Genomic DNA, 18,537 nt, shown 5'->3' on the forward strand with positions numbered 1-18,537 from the left:
CTGTTTAGCAGTTGAGCCGACATAAAATTGATGTTGAGCTTTACAACAGCTGTTACAGACCACATTATGTTGGTGCTGAGACTTTTTAAAAATGCTCATTGCTTGAAAATGTTAACTCTTCAGTAGGTATCTGTTAAGTTTTCTGAGTGATTTGAAGGGCTTGCTTATATTTCTGACTGATTTACAGATCTTACAATGTTACAGTTGAGACTACTTAGAATTTATAATCCTGCTTTATTTAGCTGACTGAATTTTCAGTAAAGAAACGACAGTTTCCTAGCTACTTCCTGTGGAGACGACAAAAGGCATCTGCTTACTATGGTTTTACCCTGTCGACTGCAATTCGCTGTTTTGTACAACCTTGCAACACTGATCTTCAGCTAAATGAGCAAAATTTGTATTTTAAATGATTTTGAAATTTGATGTAAAAGCATTTTCCATGTGTGGGTTAGCTTCGCTAATTTTTGGAAATCTACCTTGTCCCTTTTAATATTCTGAATTTGTGCTTGGAAATTTTGGATTGGTTAATTCTCCTTAAATCACACACACAAAAACGAATCCAGCATAAAAATGGAAGGATCTTTGCTTGTATTAGAATTGTAAGATCGCTTGCGTCTCCTCTCTGCTGCAATTCTGTATAACGTGTTCAGTATAGGAGTGTGGTTACGCAGGTTACCGTTACCCTGTGAAACATTCTACAGGAATCCAGCACATGCGCTTGCACGCACGCATGCACACGTGCACGCACACACACAAACACACATACGCTCTCATCTTATGTAGTGTCCCTGTTGGATTCAAGGACATGGATATACAATAGCCTCCTGCTTTGTCACAGCATGTTCATGTCAAGTAGCAAATCCACATCTTCCTGAGAAGTAACCTTACAACAAAGTACCTGCTGACCTGCTTTTTTCTTTTTTTTAAAGATTGGCACCTGAGCTAACAACTGTTGTCAATCTTTTTTTTTTTTTAATTGCCTTTTTATCCCCAAATGCCCCCAGTACATAGTTGTATATTTTAGTTGTGGGTCCTTCTAGTTGTGGCATGTGGGACGCCGCCTCAGCATGGCCTGATGAGCAGTGCCATGTCTGCACCCAGGATCTGAACTGGCAAAACCCTGGGCCGCCCAAGCAGAGCCCGCAAACTTAACCAGTCAGCCAGGGAGCAGGCCCATGACCTGCTTTCATAGGTCAGTTATTTTTGGACAAGTGTTGAGGCATATCACCTCATTTCCATAGCTATTAATAGTTCTATATATTGCTTTTACTAGTGTTTACCGGGTTAGAAAATGAAGAAGCAAACATTTCAGCTAATTGTCTCACAGATTTTGGCAATAATAGTACTTTCTTGCCGTTTCACGTGTATAACCTTCCTAATGAAATTCTATGATCTGGTATCCAATAGTGGTCTGTTATAACATCGTACTTGAAGCCTTCATTTAAAGTATTTGGTGTTTAAAAGGAAAAATGGCTTCTTTGTACCCGTTCACACATTAGAAAAAAATTAAATAATCGTAGGGTTTAATTCATTGGAAGAGCACTCATTTGAAAGAAGCCTCCCTTAGATGATGAAACCATCACTACACTGTTCTAGGAAATAGAATCAACTGCAGCCAATTCCTTGGCTTTATTAGAAAAGATAGCCCTTTTTGTGATCTGCAATGTTTAAATCAATTGAACGGTAGTGAAATCTCTCCCCTGAAATGGCTATTACACAGCTTGCAACCTTTTGTTCAAGAGATTAAGTTTGCATCTCCTCACATTATCTCCTTGTAATTGGAAAACTTTCATTTTGACAGAGAAAATGTGCCAGTATCCCTGTGAGCTTTGCCACAAGCCAATGCAGAATGCCATCTGGAGGATGCATGCCCAAGTCATGCAACAGCCTCCTGTCGGGTTGTATCTGGAACTTTGCAACAGAACAACTAATAGCATCTTAAGCTCCATTTGTCTAGCTCGCTAGTGCTCTTGGCAGAGGTCATAACCAGCAGTGGTTTTGTTGATTTGCTGCATCAAATGTAATTAGGTTAAAGCACTCACTGACAGAGGCTCTGATAATGGCATAAAAGCCTCAGGCTTCAATTTACCCATTGTGTCAGATTTAAGTTTAGATCAACAAAGACATACTCATTTCATCACTGGAACAATAGAACTTAATAACTTTTACAGAGGCCTATTTGGGACAACGAGATTTTCTTTCCTTTGGAGCTCATAATTGTTTTTTTCCTTTCTTTTTATTTTATTTCTTAGTTGCTGGCTTCCAAAGAAGTGGTTGATATTTCCTGCTAGGAAAGACAGTGTCACATGTACGCAAGCCACTCTACTTTTCTGAAACTTACCTTTGAGTACATTGTGGAAAATGACGAGACGTTGTTATCCCGTTAGTCAAATAACTTTGAACTCTATCGGTTTCATACTCATAAAGGGAGAGGTAACATTACTGACCCTTTAACCCTTGCTTCCTGGAAAACTCCAGTAGCGCCAGAAGGCTCTTTATAAATGAGTCAGTTTCAGGCTCTGAGTAAGAGGGAGAAACCATTACTTGGGGTTAAATCTAGGGCAAAGCTAGGCCCAGAGCGTGAGATAGACTTCAGCTGTTGTTAAGAGCCATAAGAAAACTACAAAAAAGAATTTCTGCTTATTGCAGAGAAGGAAAAATTCATCAGAAATAAGATTGAACAGTTTCCTGCATAAATGTTGTAAAACAAGTCAGCAGGGGTCTGTGCAAGTCAGCAGGGGACTGTGCAAGAGCAAGAGAGCTTGGGCCTGGTCTCAGCAGGGTGATAGCACTTTCCTGGAATGACTGTGCTGGTCATCTGGATGAGGCATTTTAGAGAACTAGCAGAGGAGTTAACTATGATATCATAAGCAAAATAATAATGATCTATGAAATGCATTTTTTTGACTTCTAAATTTTCTCTCACTTCCACTGACCCCTGAGTATACCTCCAAGACTAGAGCTTACAGGGGAGTCGCTGAAATTTCCAGGGGATGGCCGTGGTTTCTGCGGACTTCGTACCTCATTGGGGAAGCTGTCTTAGTTTGAGCGTTCCAGGTATGCTGCTTTTGATAAAAGCAATAGGCGTATGTGAGAATGAGGTTAACTAAGTGTTTATTTGAGGATTTAATATCATACACACTCTAGGAATAAAGCAATTATCATGCTGTTAATTTCATATTCATACATGGCTTATTTATTTGTTGTTTACCTCTCTGCATAATGAAAATGCCATGGAAATCTTCTTCTTCTGGTGCTCTAATTTGAAATGAAGCTAAACGTTATGTATAATTTTAAGTTACAGATTGCTAATTCCATTCTATTTTAAATACACTATGAGAAGCCCCTGTGTTCTTGCAGAATCCTTTTTAAGCAGAATCAAAGCATAATTGTCTAAGTAATTACAGAATAGGTAGTTAATAGATTAAAATATGAATCCTAATCATTGTAGGTATCTTTTAAACCACATAGTTTAGTTATCTGAGCCTATACATATATATGTATATATATATATATATATATATCCTATATTTCTAAGAATCAACTCCTTAATTACTTTTCTGACAAATATAATATAGTCAGAAAATAATAGCACGTTGTTCCGACTGATAAACTACTTGTATCTGGCTTGCTTGTAATCTGGCGGCAGAGTCAATGTTTGGGGAAGTGATTCTGAAAGCTTCAAGACGCTGCAGTTTTCATCTATTTACATGACATGATATTTTTTAAGAACCAATCACTGGCGGAATTCTAGGCTAGTTCATCTTCTGGGGATGTAATTATAAAAAAGAAAAAGAAAGAAAGAAATTCACATCCAATGCATGTGAAGTTCTTCTCCAGTCTGGGAATCCACTGAAGTTACATGCTTCCAATTCCACTTCTTGACCCCCTTCCTTGCTCTTCTCTGCTTAATACCAGATTCATATCTGGAATCAGAGTGATGTGCCATCCAAGTTCTTCTAAATATTTTATGTATTCAACATGTGTCACTGTGTGCCCACCACATGCGTGGATAAGGTCCCTATGCCTGGATGGCTGCAGCTTGATTGAGTAGATAATATACAGATGTGAAATATTGAATAAATAATACTGTGAGTCAGTATACATTTAAATACTCCAAAGGCAGAAATTGTTGAGGAAATTCATTTCTGAAAACCCTTAACACAGTCTGCAAAGCTTGGTACGTGCCAGTTGTTCAATTTCCATTGTTATTTACAAAAGTGAAGCTTTGAATTAAGGAAAAAAATGCACCATCTGCCTACTCATGTAATAATGCTTGGTTTTATTCCCAAGCATATCAACCACTGGCTTGGCATTTTAACTAGCTGAAGCACTTTTCTCATTAGAGTGTGTCTGTGTCCACAAAGGACCTTTTTTCCTGGTTACTCATTTTAATATTTCTGCCCCCTTGCTCTGCCCTTAGCTGGACTTGAAGCTTTCTATGTGTAAGTATGGCTGGCTTATCAAATGACCCTTGCATTCTAGGTGTCTCATGTGCAGACTACAGCTGATGCCCCTCCTTTGCCAGTTACTTATTCAATCAATCCTCTTATCAACTGACTGCTTTAATCAATATTTATATTGAGTGCCTATTTTCTGTGGACACAAAGGGCATATACAGCCCTATAAAGATATAAAGAAGTACAATATGATACCTGCCCTCAACTAAATTTCAGCAAAGAAAAAGTGCATATAAAGATACTCTATTTTAAGAAGAATTTTCTAAGTGCCAGAGTAAATCTTATACATTTATTCATTCAGTCAATCATTTACTCAACAAATATTTATTGAGTGTTATGATGTGTCAAGTACTCTGTGATTCACTGGAGGTGTAAGGATGAATAAATCATGCGTGGTGCCTGCCTGCCCTATATGAATTTAGAGGAAGTAGATACATTGTAGGCTAGAACCTTGTTACTCCAAGTGTACTTGAGGGCCAGCAGCATCAACATCACCCAGGAGCTTATTAGAAATGCATAATCTCAGGCCCCATCCAGAGCTATTGAATCAGAATCTGCATTTTAACAAGATGCCAAGTGACTTAAAGTCTGAAAAGCACTGGGCTAGAAGGATTATGGAATGCTTTTTAGAGGAGCTGAAATAAGTAAGAGTCACCAAGTTTTATTAAAAGAGGAAGGAAGTCAAGTTTGGGCAGGTTAAAGGGCTTGTCTTAGTCTGTTTGGGCTGCTGTAACAGAATATCAAAGATTTAGTGGCTTATAAACAACAGAAATCTGTTTCACACAGTTCTGGGGCCTGGGAAGTCCAAGATCAAGGCAGCACTAGATTCAATGTCTGTTGCAGCCCTGCGTCCTGGTTCATAGACCCATCTTCTTCCTGTAACCTCATATGGCAGATGGAGCAATGCAACTCTCTGGGATCTCTCTTATAAGGTCACTAATCTCATTTGTGAGGGCTCTGCTCTCATGACCTAATCTCCTCCCAAAGGCCCCACCTCCTAATACCATCCCATTGGTGGTTAGGTTTCAACATGTGAATTTTGAGAGGACACAAGCATTCGGTCTATAGCAGCGGGGATTAGATATAATCTGAAATATGGTTCAAGGTGTAAAGTTTTGGAAGCTAGTTGGAAATGCTTCTTCAAGAAATGATGGGAAATGAACCGGTAATTGGTTGATGATCCACAGAGAGGAGTAATGATTGATAAAGTGTGATAATGTGGGGACAGCCCGGTGGTGCAGCGGTTAAGTGCGCATGTTCCGCTTCTCGTTGGCCCGGGTTCACCGGTTCGGATCCCGGGTGGGGACATGGCACCGTTTGGCAAAAAGCCATGCTGTGGTAGGTGTCCCACATATAAAGCGGAGGAAAACGGGCATGGATGTTAGCTCAGGGCCAGTCTTCCTCAGCAAAAAGAGGAGGATTGGCAGTCGTTAGCTCAGGGCTAACCTTCCTCAAAAAAAAAAAAAGTGTGATAATATGAAACTCAAAGTTGGGAGGAAAGAGAATGGTTTAGATTCTGGACTCTATAAGTAGGGATGGGTTGCCAATGGTGATGCAGTGGCTGGGGATTGGACTTTCTTACCCAGAGCATGTTGAGGTAACCATTAATGTTCTCGAAGGTGATTTTTAGATTAATTTTTAGGGCTGATATTTTTTGAGTTCTAAAGTTATAGTGAAAGTCAACAAATAGGTACAAATCAAGGTAGAGTGTTTTACACACATCAATTTTTGTAAAACACGTCTAATTTGTTAGACCTTACATATGAGAGAAAAGGAGTTATTGGGTAATCTGGATTAGCAGCCTTCAAAATTAATGGGAAATGTTATTTAGGGAGAAAAAGCTGTTTGCATCTTTATCTACATAGAGTTACATCTTTATAATCAAACAAAGGTCCTATACAGGATTGTGAGAAAGTGAATTTTATCTCTGGTGCCGTTACCTCCTTCAATCATCCTTTCTGTTACCCTCCTCTCAGCTTTTGCAATCTTTAACATACAAAGAAATGAAGACATCATTATGGCGAAAGTCAGTAAGAGTAATATTGAGGGACCCGGGGCCTTCTCAAATACATCTTTTTGAATCACACTATGTCAAGTGGTTTCTGTCCTTTGTGAGATCTGTCCCCAAAACAAGGATATTTCCATTCTCAGGTTTGAAAGAATTTGGGGGCCAATTCAGTGTGACCCAACAAACCTTGTGATCATCATAAAAATTTACATTTGCTCATTAGGCCCTTAAGCCTACCTCAGCAAATCATTTTGTTCCTGAAATACTTTAAAAATGACATCCATATCTCATGTTTTATGGGCATCTGTTAGTGCGGCATTCAGTGTGCTTTACACACATGACTTGTCTGCACACAAACCTGAGCTGACAGGGAGAAGCCTGCAGGTCTCCAATAAATGACAGACTTAATCAGTGAGACATAGAGCCTAGAGCAGTGTCCCAGACAAAGTTTACCTTACAAAGCTCAGAGAACACCATCTGAAAATCTCCAGTGCTGAGGGTTCATATATATCAGCAACAATGGTGAGAATTTACTCTTTTCTCCAAATAGAATGTCTCAAGACAACTTGATGGATAAATCCAGGATTTTATTTTCTTAACCAATAAGTATAAGAAGCTGGAAAACTAAGTGTGGCGATGTAGGGATTTGGAAGAAGAGTTTTCTAGCTGAAGGTAGGGTCCATAGGTGAAATTTTTGTCATAGACTGAGAAGATTAATTGATCTAATAATTTGGAATGGTATTTTCAAAGTGAAATTATTTTATTGTAACTTATACATAGACCCTGTTTTAGGGTGAAAACTTTCTACACAGCCGTGGAAATGTTTCCTCATTAAATGAATGAGTAGCTGTATTGAGCATTAGTAAATGTACAGTATTTAAAGGATAATGCTTCTCATGACTTTGAGTTCCATAGGCAAAGATGTTACAGTACAAAGATGAGGTATGTGGCAGGTGAATATTTCACTGGTGGTAGATCTTCAAGATTTAAGGGTAGATTTGATATTTTACTTATGAAGTTCATCTGGAGCTGTATATGATAAACTAGTCAGGTCGCCAATTTCTAGTAAACTGTCTTAGGTCAAAAGAAGGATGGAAGGAAGGATGGATGGAAAGAAGGAAAGAAAGAAGGAAGAGAGACCATGCAACTATGAAGTAAGAACAATTTTATACATAACTCTTGAAAATTCTTTAGTTCCAAATGGCAAAAGCATTGGCTTTACAAATCCTTCCAAAGAGATTGTGATGGCAGCAAACATTTGAATATATATGTTTCAGTGGGTTTGTCCCAAATAGGTTTCTTTGTTTTGTAATCAGATTTAACGTTTTTGAATTACTTAACTTTGGCAATCACTTTTCAATAACTATTTCTATAGTGGAAGCCACAATAAATACATAAGTGCACTATTTCTATCGTTACTGATAATAGAAGTTCTAAGCTTGATTTTTTTTTAGTGTATAAAAGTGAGAATTTACAAAATAACATCATATAATTGGAAAATACATCATATAATTGGAAAGTACAGAGCGAGTAAGAATATTTTCTTTAATTCCTCAAAAGATAGCTGCATTTTATAATTCATTAGGATCAACAAATAGCATTTCTGAAAATATGAGGGTAAAGTAGAATGTTATTTTCTAACAGACACTCTAAGGTCATATTTTTTTCCTATCTCCTTTGGACATCCTTTGACTCAGACAGTGTCAGCTCTATATTTTGTCTCTCTTTATGATAATGTTTTATTTTATCTCAAACTTCTTTCCCACCATGTCAGAGTCCCACCAGTGAGAATGACTCAAAATAGCTTTCCCAGTTAAGGAAAATCAAAATAAAACAAAACAAAAAACTGAGTGCTGATAGAATTGCAACACAGTGACTGGCTATTGGAGTTCAGCCCATGAAAGGGAAAAAGGCGGTAGCAAAAGTGGCACCACATAAATGATGATCAGTAGAAAAAATGTCACACATCATGTGGCCTCTGTCTGTTAATTTAATGTGATGCACTTGAGTGTAAAAATAATGGGCCCTGTCAGCCTTATTAATTATCTATGCTTGTTCTAGAAGTCAGGATCATGAAATGCCTCTGAACCACCTGATGTAATGGGCCATTTTAGAGCTTTACATGCAAAGTCTCTGAGCGAGCAATTGGCAATCCCAACGGCTGGCTCATCTGCAGTTAGGGATGTTGTACCGAGCTGGGCTCACATAATAGCAGTATCGGTCGCAAGATGATGGAATAATCGATCTTTCTGTAGTGGATTTCTTTAGCCTAGTGGGACAAATTTCCTAGTTAATGAAACAATTTTGATGCCTGGGGCACTTCCCTAGCTCATGCTGCCTCTGTTTATCCATTATAGTTTAAATATACTACATTTAGGTTAATGGTGGAAGCAAATTGGTCTGTTACAATTGCTCACATGTGCTTCTTTGGTGTATTCTTTAATACGGCACTTAGAGAGCAAGAAGATAAGCTAGCCAGATAGTGCTCCAACCTGGGAACTAGTCATACCTTCATGCCTAAGAATTTACTAATGGGACATGTTAAGAGGGAAATGTTTACGAGTGAGACACTATAGAAAGCCCTGGCTGATGAGGGCTATTGCTTCTTTTATTCTTCAAGCAATCTGATCCACTTCAGTGTGTGTGTGTGTGTCTGTGTATGTACATTTACACTCTGAGTTGCTGAAGGGCAAAGACCATGTCTCTTTTTCTGCCCTGGATCTTGGCACTGTGCCAAGTACCCAGTGACTCTGTAATACATATTTGTGTGGGGGTAAGTGTTCCAGTAAAAACGCTGGAAGGTTTGGATGAGCAGCCTAGGTTCCAGTTCTCTTGGATACTTGCTAGCTGTGTAACCTTAGGCAAGTCACTTATCCTCTCTGAATCTCAGTTTATCCCCTCTAAAAGGATTATAATAATATATGTTCTGTTTAGGCCATTCTTATTTGTTTGAGGATCAAATTAGATTACAAAAATAATGATAAAATACTGTATAAGTGTATGGTATTATCCTTCTATCATTCTTCAATACGCTTTAAGATCTGATCTAACCCTATAGATTTTTAATACTATAAAGATCTTTCTTACAAAGTTCAGGAGGTCATTTTGTTGCTAAGGTTTTCTGTGCATCTGCTTGTGTATCTAGTATCCAAGGAATATAGTCTTCTTAGATAATTCTGCAAAGAAAAACTGTTATTATGAAGGAATGAAAGTGGAAACTTTATGTCAAATATTCAGGTCCACATGCCATATGAGTTGTGAAACAATCTTAGATGAAGATCATTATTTCTTTGGTTTCATCCCATTGTAGCTAGGTTGATAACCAGATTTAGTTATGCCATTTAGATGTATCTCTCACCAACGTGTAATAATTAATAAACTAATATACACCAACAAACCCTGTCCCTCTACTCTTTAACAACGAAAGCTAATTGTTCAGCTAAAGCTATGGAGCATTGAGTAAGCCACTTAACCCACCTGAACTTTGGTTTTATTGTATAAAATGAGACAGTAACCTTGAGTGATCTCTTGAGTCCCTTTTTAGCTCTGAAAGACTTGGCTCTCTGATTTTGTGTGTCTTTGAGTATGTCATAAGTAAATGATATTATACTTTTCACACCAGGAAAAGAATCATCTTCAGCAATCTGAAATGGCTCTTCTCCTCCATTTATTCTCAATTATATTACCTATTCATTTTCTTTATAGCTCTTACAACAGCCTCTAATTATCTTGTTTATTTTCTTGGTTAGGATTTGCCTTTCTATGAGGCTGGAGACTATCTTGATCACAGATGGATGCCCAGTGCCTAGAAAACTGGGTGCCTGGCCCATAATGGGGTGTCCAGTAAATATTTGTTGAATGAAAGAATAAATGAATGCATGAATTCAGCTCTGTACCCAGAGTATAGCCTCTTTATTCTTTAAAATATCTTCACTCAGAGGTCAGTGGGATAGAGTTGTGGTTGAATCGACCATTCATGTAAAAGAATCACTAGAGGATGTGATTAAACTTTCTGCTTCCTATCTGTGAGAACCATCTATATTTTATTTATTTATGCCTTTATTACTTTAGCTAATCAAGAGTGGGATATTCACCAGTAAGTTGTTTATGTGCTTGGTTTTTTAAGAACTAGATTTGGTTAGCCACTTTTTCCTAAAATTTATGATTAGCTGTCATACTTGAGGACGTGGTAATGTCTAGGTACGTTTTAGCATCATGTAAATAAATTTGCCTACTAGGAGCAGGCATAAAAATGTGAGAGGATTTTTGTTATCACCATTAAATGTGAATTGTAAAGTTTAAAATTCATTGTGAAAAGTAGTCCATCTTGAAATTTCGTACCGAGATATGAGAACATCACCTGTTCTTCAGCATCTCACTTGTGTAGTTTCCCGTAACATGAAAACGTTTGAAAATCTTGTCATTTATCCTTTATGAACTGGCTAATTTACTCTTTGCTTTAACATCCATTCAAGTTAAGGTCAATCTGGGTACTATTTTCTCAGCTTTAAATTTGTTGGAAAGGTCGACCTTTCTTTGTAAGACATTGCACCATGAACCTTGCCTCTGGTGAAGTAAATCCTTTCAAATTAGAAAAAGAAATTCAAATTGATTTGGAATACAAGATCATGAATATCAGTGACAATAGAGTCGTTATTCCCTGTTATAGGACTCTGTAATCACTCTCTTTTGAAACAATTAAAGGGGGCATTATCTTTCATTGTCCTTGTTGTTTATGTACAACATGAAATAGTTTTTTTAACAACATTAATTTCATCTATGAACTAACAATTTTTCTTCAAAAAAAAATTTTTCTTGAAAAGCTGTCAATTTGGTAGAGTGTATTTAAGGCAGTTTGTTGGAGACAAACCTTTGCAGCTTCTATTATGATCCCCCCTCCCCCCTGCCCCCCCAGTGCATCTGGGAACCATTCCTGACAGTACAGTTGAGCCCATGTGTGTTTCATAAGCACACTTTAGATTACAAATTAGCCGGGAGGTAAAAGCAAACCCAGAGACACACTAAGGAACACAGGTTTGAGTGACATGATGGGACAAACAGGAAGGAAAATAATTTGTATTTGCTAGCCTACAAGACATTCATTGCGCCTTGGCCACTCTGGGCAGAAGCACTGTTTGGTCTATCTTTGCTATGTAGCAAGAGTTGAACAAGAGCCTCTCGTTACTAACTTCTCTCAGTATCACACATGCATGTATATATAGTTCCATGATACTTTTATTTTGACAATTCTTGAAGTGCAACACATTGCATATTAATTGAGTACAACTGGTTTTGAATTGTCTTAAAGGTGCAAATTATGGCTTCAAAGTGACCTGATAGAGGTGTAAATGAACGTTAGCACGACATTTCTAAAATGGAATCATTTTCAACAAACACATAGATAGGAATTCAGAGTCGGTCTACTTCATTTTTTGGTTGGGGGGTTACTGCCTTAAAATAGGAAATAAATGTGCGAATGCCATCAAGGGTGTGAAATTCTCCATTTGTACGGACTGGAAACTTGGTAATAATTATGAATACAGAAATAGCAGAAATTATACAAAAGTTGAGCAACATTTTAATTTTAAATGCAAGTATTTCAGGGGAAGAGTTTAGAATCTGCTTGGAGAGATTTCCTTACAGTCTTTGATACTAAACAGTTAGAGATTTCCAAACAGCCTACAAATGCTAATTTTCTTGTAATTTTAAAACAGAAAATTGCATTGAGTAATCTTTGTTTCTAAAGCTGCTTATTCTAAGTGTGTCTGAATCTGATAAACCCATGAGCCCCAACTTAACCCAACCTAAATGAAACTTAACCTTTTCTCTCTTCTCACATCAGTGGACAATGAGCCTCAGCTGCAGGGAGCATTAGAGGCGCTTGCCCAATCTCCAGGCCAGCTGGAAGGCCAGGCTCCCCTGCTCTTCAGCCAAATAGACACTGGCACAGAGTTACCCTAGGGCAGAGGTTTAACATGGTTTGAATGAAGCTTGGACTGTGAAGTATCCATCCCTCTAGGTTGATGTCACTGGGAGTCCAAGACTCCTCTTTCATTAACTGGCCTCTCACATAGATGGCAATGGTGACAGAAGACAGCCAGCCGACCGCTAAAACAGTTGGTTCTTTTTTATTATTTGTAATTTTGTCTATTTGCATGAGAGCCTGGCAGCATATGGCCTGATGAATTAAAAAAAACAAAACCCCATAAACTCTCGTCTACTGGCTAGAGCCTCCAGCTCATGGCAGTAGCAGGGGCTAGTGCCGCTCCACCTGCCACTTGTCTGGAGGGTGGGGGCATAAACTGATGACCTACTGGGTTTCCACAGCCAAATAGTGCTCAGCTAATGTCGTGATTTAATTCCTGACAGTACTGTCAGAAATGGCTAGATGTGGCAACACCCACTGTTTCAATAGTAAATCTGATTGGCAAGCTACCTGCTCTCTGTCCTACCTAATATTCTATGCTAATTACACCTTATCAGGCCAACAGGACTAGAGAGGAGCAGAAATGCTTCTAATCAAATGCATACAGGTCCATTTTGAGTAGAAATGCATAGGGATGTACACTCACATTATCACTCCCCACTAAAAGGGACTAGCAGCAAACCAGGGAGAGAAATAGTTTTTGCAATGCATCCATTTACTTACTTCTATACTTGTTCTTTTCAAAGTCAAAGATTTATATGGTTCTTAGATTTTGGATTTTCTGAATTAGCCATTTTCTTTAACCATAAAGTTGAAGGAAAGGAATTTATTTTATGATTTCTTTTGAGAAGTGAACCTTTCTTTGCCCAAAACAAAGAAATTACAATTATTTGGATTCATATTTCCCAGCTAAACCAAATCACAAAACTTTTCCTCTCCTTAATTTTGTGTGTATTTATGAGTACACAATGTCAAACCAACCATACAAACATAGAAACAATGTACAGACTTTCATTAATTTCATGAAGTGGCGTGAAAGTCAAAAATAAGTTATTCTCACATTGGAAGTCAGTCCACTAACCCATTTTGATGTCGTTTAGAAATCGTTTGTTTTTCCTGCATTTTAAGATTGATAAATACATTTATATAAAGACACGTAGTCAGAACTGCCAGCAGTCAAAGAAAGGGAGAAATAATTTTGGGGTAAATTCTTCTGTGATGTTATGAAGTGAGATTTTCTAGGTGAGCCACAGCAGATGCACTGAGCATTGTGAGATGGAGCCTTTGACAAGACAGTGGACAACACGGAACACAAATCCTTGCTAAATGCTTAGCGCTGCCATCTCACTAAATCCTAAGGGTACCTGCGCGAGGTGTTTTATGTTTATTATTTTATGTTTAACACCCAGTAGAGTGAGAGTCTGACCAATCAGAACGGCAGTGCTGGAGTAAAATCCCAGACACCGCCCTGCCTGGGGAGGCGCTGACCCTTTGGTTCCTGGATTTGAGGGAGGCCCAGAGGATCCTGGTGTAGAGTGGGTTGTGGGACTTGGTGGGATTTGGGCAGCAGCTATTTACCAACGTATGGAAGTGCTTCAACTGTTTCTTCACCACGATGGCAATACCTCTGTGTGCTGGCCGAATATCGGTCCCAGAGGCAAGCATTCTTTTACAGATGAAGACATTGCGACTTAGAGAGGTTAATTAACTTGTTTGAAATCACACAGCTAATAGGAGACAGATGCAGAATTCAGCTCGATGCCTGTCTCACTCTAAAGACTGAGCTCATTCTTCTATGCAATGCTGCACTATAGTGCTTCCTGGAAATTTTGCACTCAAGAGTTGAGTCCAATTTTGCTGAGATTCCACCTGAGTAATGTGGATAAAGACATCAGATATACCGTAGCAAGTGATGACGCTTGACTCAGAGCAGAGAAAGTCTCTCTATTTCAAAGTCAGCTGACTCTGACATTAGAGTGATACATGTTCCTATAGGTAATGGATGCTTAATACTTTGTTGAATTAAAATAAAACCTTTATTGTTGTACTTTGATAGAGAGAGGTATATAGAATGTATACCAGCCATCTTTTCAGATAAGACGCTATTTATATTTAAGATATAAAACGATTTTAGAAATATTGTTATTTGTTTCCAGTTGAAGTAATTTAGTTTAAATTGAACAGAACTAAGTGAGTTTTACTTCAATTCAAAATGAATATAAATAACTGAAGCTTAAATTATAAAGACCAGTTTAAGGTTTAAAATTTTCACGTATAGAAGTGGAATTTGTCCTGAGCAGTAACATGTATTAAGTGCCACATAGTTGTAGATTTCTTCCTAAGGAAATAGATTTTGCAAAAAAATTGCAAACTGATTAGATGTTAAGCTCTGTCCCTTCTTGTGGGAATCAAGGAAAAACTATAGATACATTCAAATGGATAAACACATTTTATTTAGAAAAATAAGTTCAAGAACATTGATTTTACTGAATAAAATGTAGCTGCAAATAGTCCTTACTGTGTGAACAGATTTTGCACCAAGTGTTTATTTGTAGTTCAGTATTCTGGAATTTTATATGCAAATTTACACATATAAAACTAAAATGGCAGGAGGTATGTCCTCAGTCTGACTAGTGAAATTGATTTTACCTATAATGTATCTCAACTAGAGAACCAATTACATTTTAGGCTCTGCTTTCCCTGTATTATATTATTAATGAGGGAGAAACATTCTGAGTTCCAAATTTCCGGAAACATACTTGCATTTGGACCTCCAGTCTTGACATAAAACAAATCAACCAAAAAACCTATAGTTTAGGTCACATCCTCCCATATTTCTCACGACTAAGACAGAAGTTCAAGGAAGGGCTGATGGGTGAAGTTGTTTGCTTAGATTTGCAATGCAATTCTAGGAAAACACTTTGAAGAACTTTGTAAACCTAAGCATTCCAAATTCCTACTGTCAGCGTGGATTGTAGCACTTAGAGTTTAAGAGTTGGATAGAACTTTAGAGATAAGCAAGTTAGGCACGTCCTCCTAAGCTGAAGAAGCTGAATGACAACTCTTTCTCTCTCATCTAATTCACAAACACAGGTTAAGGCCAAAGGGCATTCGAAGGACCCATGCAAGAGATGTTTATCTTCCACTACAACCTTCTTTTCATTAAAGCACCCATTCTGTTACCAGGGTCTATTCATTGTGCAAATATTTCTCAAATTTCTATCCTGTGCCCAGTGTAATCATAGTTGATGAGTAAATACAGAAACAAGTACGATGTGGTTTCTACCGTCAGAAAGATTATCTCCTGGGCAAGAAGAAAAGATACACGCAAAGAAGTCAAATAGCAATTCAAGAGCTTAATCAAGAAAGTTAGTACTTGCTTGCAAAATAAATAGGTCAGACGAGAGGTGCCATGAGTTCAGAAGAAGAAAGGGGAACGGCGGTGTAACTGATATAGATCTATTCATGGAACGGCAGGACAACTGAGGCTGGCACTTAAAGTACTTGTTTGAGTGGATGAAAATGGAACAAAAGCACAGAGTATTGGGAAAAAAGGACTCAATACCAATTGGTGATTTATTGGAAAGTGTTAATGAAAGAGAGGAAAGAGTCCTGGTTTAATGCGTGATCCTTGTGTTAAGCCATAATCACCCACTGACAAGCTGAGTAGGGGCAGTGATAACGTGGTGAGGTGGACGGCCCTGGACTTGGTGTGGGGGAGGTGGAGGCTGGCAGGAGACAGAGCTTCATCTCTGCTACACATCAGCACTATGGTTTTGGATGAGAAGATAATTTTCTTGTATAATGTGTCTTCCAATATGAAATGAAGGGATTGAGTTTGATGGTCTCTAAAGTCTCATCCAGCTCAAAGCTTCAAGATGCTTTGACCCATTTGATGAAAAGAGAGTAGTGGGATAGTTACAGAACAAAGAAGTTAAAGGATTACCAAGAAAGGGGTTCTAAAGAGGACCAGAAGGCCGTAGGAGTGATGGGCAGCCCTCCGAGAAGTGGTGAGCTAAGGAGAGGCAGAGTGAGTCGAGAGGGGCTTCTGTAGCTTGAAATGGCGTGTGAGACTGGCTCTGAAATTTTGTATCACTACCGTAGACTCCCTTCTGTTAAGCATCCCTGTTCATTAACTGCTTTCTCTCTTCTCTCTCCTGCACTTCCTTCCCTGTCATCAGCACCCTACCCCCTGCACCCAAACAGTAGAAAGCAGAGTGCAGAGGAAATGGTTCTCTGTTTCTTTTATTGTGGCAGCCCATGGAGCTCTTGCTTTCCCCTTTTAGATTTGCACATTTTGAATTGCCGCTGAGCTGACGGTGGCAACTGCAACTCAGCTCCTTTGGTTTGCAGGTCTAAAGCCAATGGCCTGATGACTATATCCTTCAAACGGGCCCAGAACACCCAGAGACAACATTTTTGAGTATCTCCAGCTCTGTGTGGGATAGATAAAAGGTTAGTTAGGAGGAGGGACCAAAAAGAGACCTAGTGAATGCAACTCTCGGGATCCCAAGGGGAAAAGACTATAGTTATCAAAGGAGCAGTAGCAGGTGCAAGCCAGAGAGCCAGGGTCAGTACCCAAAACATTTCTTTATTTGCCAAATGCAGCTTCATGAGGTGCTCCCTGCAACACCTATTTATTGAGTGCATACTATGTGCTAGACACTGTTATAGATGCTGTAATTTTCTATTAGATCCAAGTCATTATAAGAAATGAAAATAAAGTGGATACAGTTTCTTCAAAAGGGCTTAGTATTTTATCCTCTATTTCTGCTTCATGTGTTAGCACTTAGTACATTTACCGTTGTGAAAATCTGTTAATATCTATATGTTTTTCTGGCATGGGCTACGCTGAAAGCACCTCAGTACATTTCACTAACATTTTTTTAAAGTGATCAATCTTTAAAATATTTCTTAAGAAGTACTACATGGATATGCTTGCCATTTATTTTTGTTTTGTGAGAAAAATGCCTCCTGACATTAAAAATCATCTTGTTAATAATTCAATCTCATCCCTTGTCAGGGTCCTTGACCCTCCACCAGTATAGAACTGGCTATGATTCCTAGAACGTGCTGTACTATTTTGTGCCTCTGAGTCTTTGCATACACTGGACGCCCAGCTGGGCATGCATTTCCTTGCGTGGAAAATGCCCATGCAATACTCTTTATGACAGTTAAAACATCTCCTTTGATCAATTCTTTGACCCCAGTTAGAGTACCCATTTCCCCAGTTGGGGCCCAATGTGTTCTGTATAAACTCCTATTATCCTGACTCTCACGTGGTATTTAGTTATTTGCTCAGTTTTCTTTTTCCAACTAGATTTTATGAATCTGTTGATGGCAGGGATTATACCTTATATGTGGTTATATCCTCAGGGCATGAAGAAGAGAAGCTCAATAGATGTCTAATGAGTTAGATGAGTGAATAAGTGGATGAATGGCTGAACAACAAGCAAATGACAGGCACACAGACCTTCAATTCCTAGGAACACATTGTGCCAGTATGGTGAGGGATGCAAAGAAATATAAGATGGATCCCTTCCTGAAGGTACTTTTAAGATGCAATAGCGATGCAGTGTAAGGGGTGCATATAATGGTTCCTGGATCCTATATCTTAAAGGAAGAAGGCTCCCCTTTCTCAAAACTACAGTCTGTTGTAAAAGTTTTTTTAAGTTGGAAGAAGTATTTTTAAAAAGCAGAGCTCTGTAGTTAAAGAAAATCCTGCAGTCAGAATGCTTTGCTACTCCATGTATGGATATAGTGAAAACCTTTAGCCGCCTGATATGACTATCGTTGACTTCTCAGTTTTAGTATTCAGAGGCTGACCTGAACTTTGCGTGCTCTGCGTTAGATTGCTCAACCTGTCTGCTCCACAGAAACTCACCTCGCTAACCACTGCTTGCTGCTTTCTCTTTTTGTGTTAGCCTACACCCAAAGCCACTGTCAGATGTCATGGAGATGAGACTTCAGAAGGTAAGTAAAAAAGCAAACAGGAACAAACGCTTTTCAAAACAGAATTTGGTGAAGGCATTGGCCCAAGAATGATAGGAAGCACCACCTTGCAGGGGTCCCTGTTTGGGGTGTGGAAGGGATGTGTAGGCCTGGTGTATGTGGAATCAGAGATGGTGTGAGAGAAATGAGAC

The 18,537-nt window shown here is 38.6% G+C and overlaps 1 long non-coding RNA gene across 3 annotated transcripts in view; it reads left to right on the forward strand.

Annotated features, from left to right (window-relative positions):
* The first annotated feature begins 15,796 nt into the window (after nucleotides 1-15,796).
* Nucleotides 15,797-18,537, forward strand: part of LOC103553715 (uncharacterized) — a 181,842-nt gene continuing 179,101 nt past the window's right edge. For all 3 annotated transcript variants that reach the window (XR_011528815.1, XR_011528816.1, XR_011528817.1), the window contains exon 1: nucleotides 15,797-18,367. This is a non-coding gene — a long non-coding RNA (uncharacterized lncRNA). The remainder of the gene's footprint in view (nucleotides 18,368-18,537) is intronic.

The sequence above is a fragment of the Equus przewalskii genome, chromosome 17 (genome assembly GCF_037783145.1).
Source record: "Equus przewalskii isolate Varuska chromosome 17, EquPr2, whole genome shotgun sequence".
In the NCBI taxonomy this organism is placed as follows: domain Eukaryota; kingdom Metazoa; phylum Chordata; class Mammalia; order Perissodactyla; family Equidae; genus Equus; species Equus przewalskii.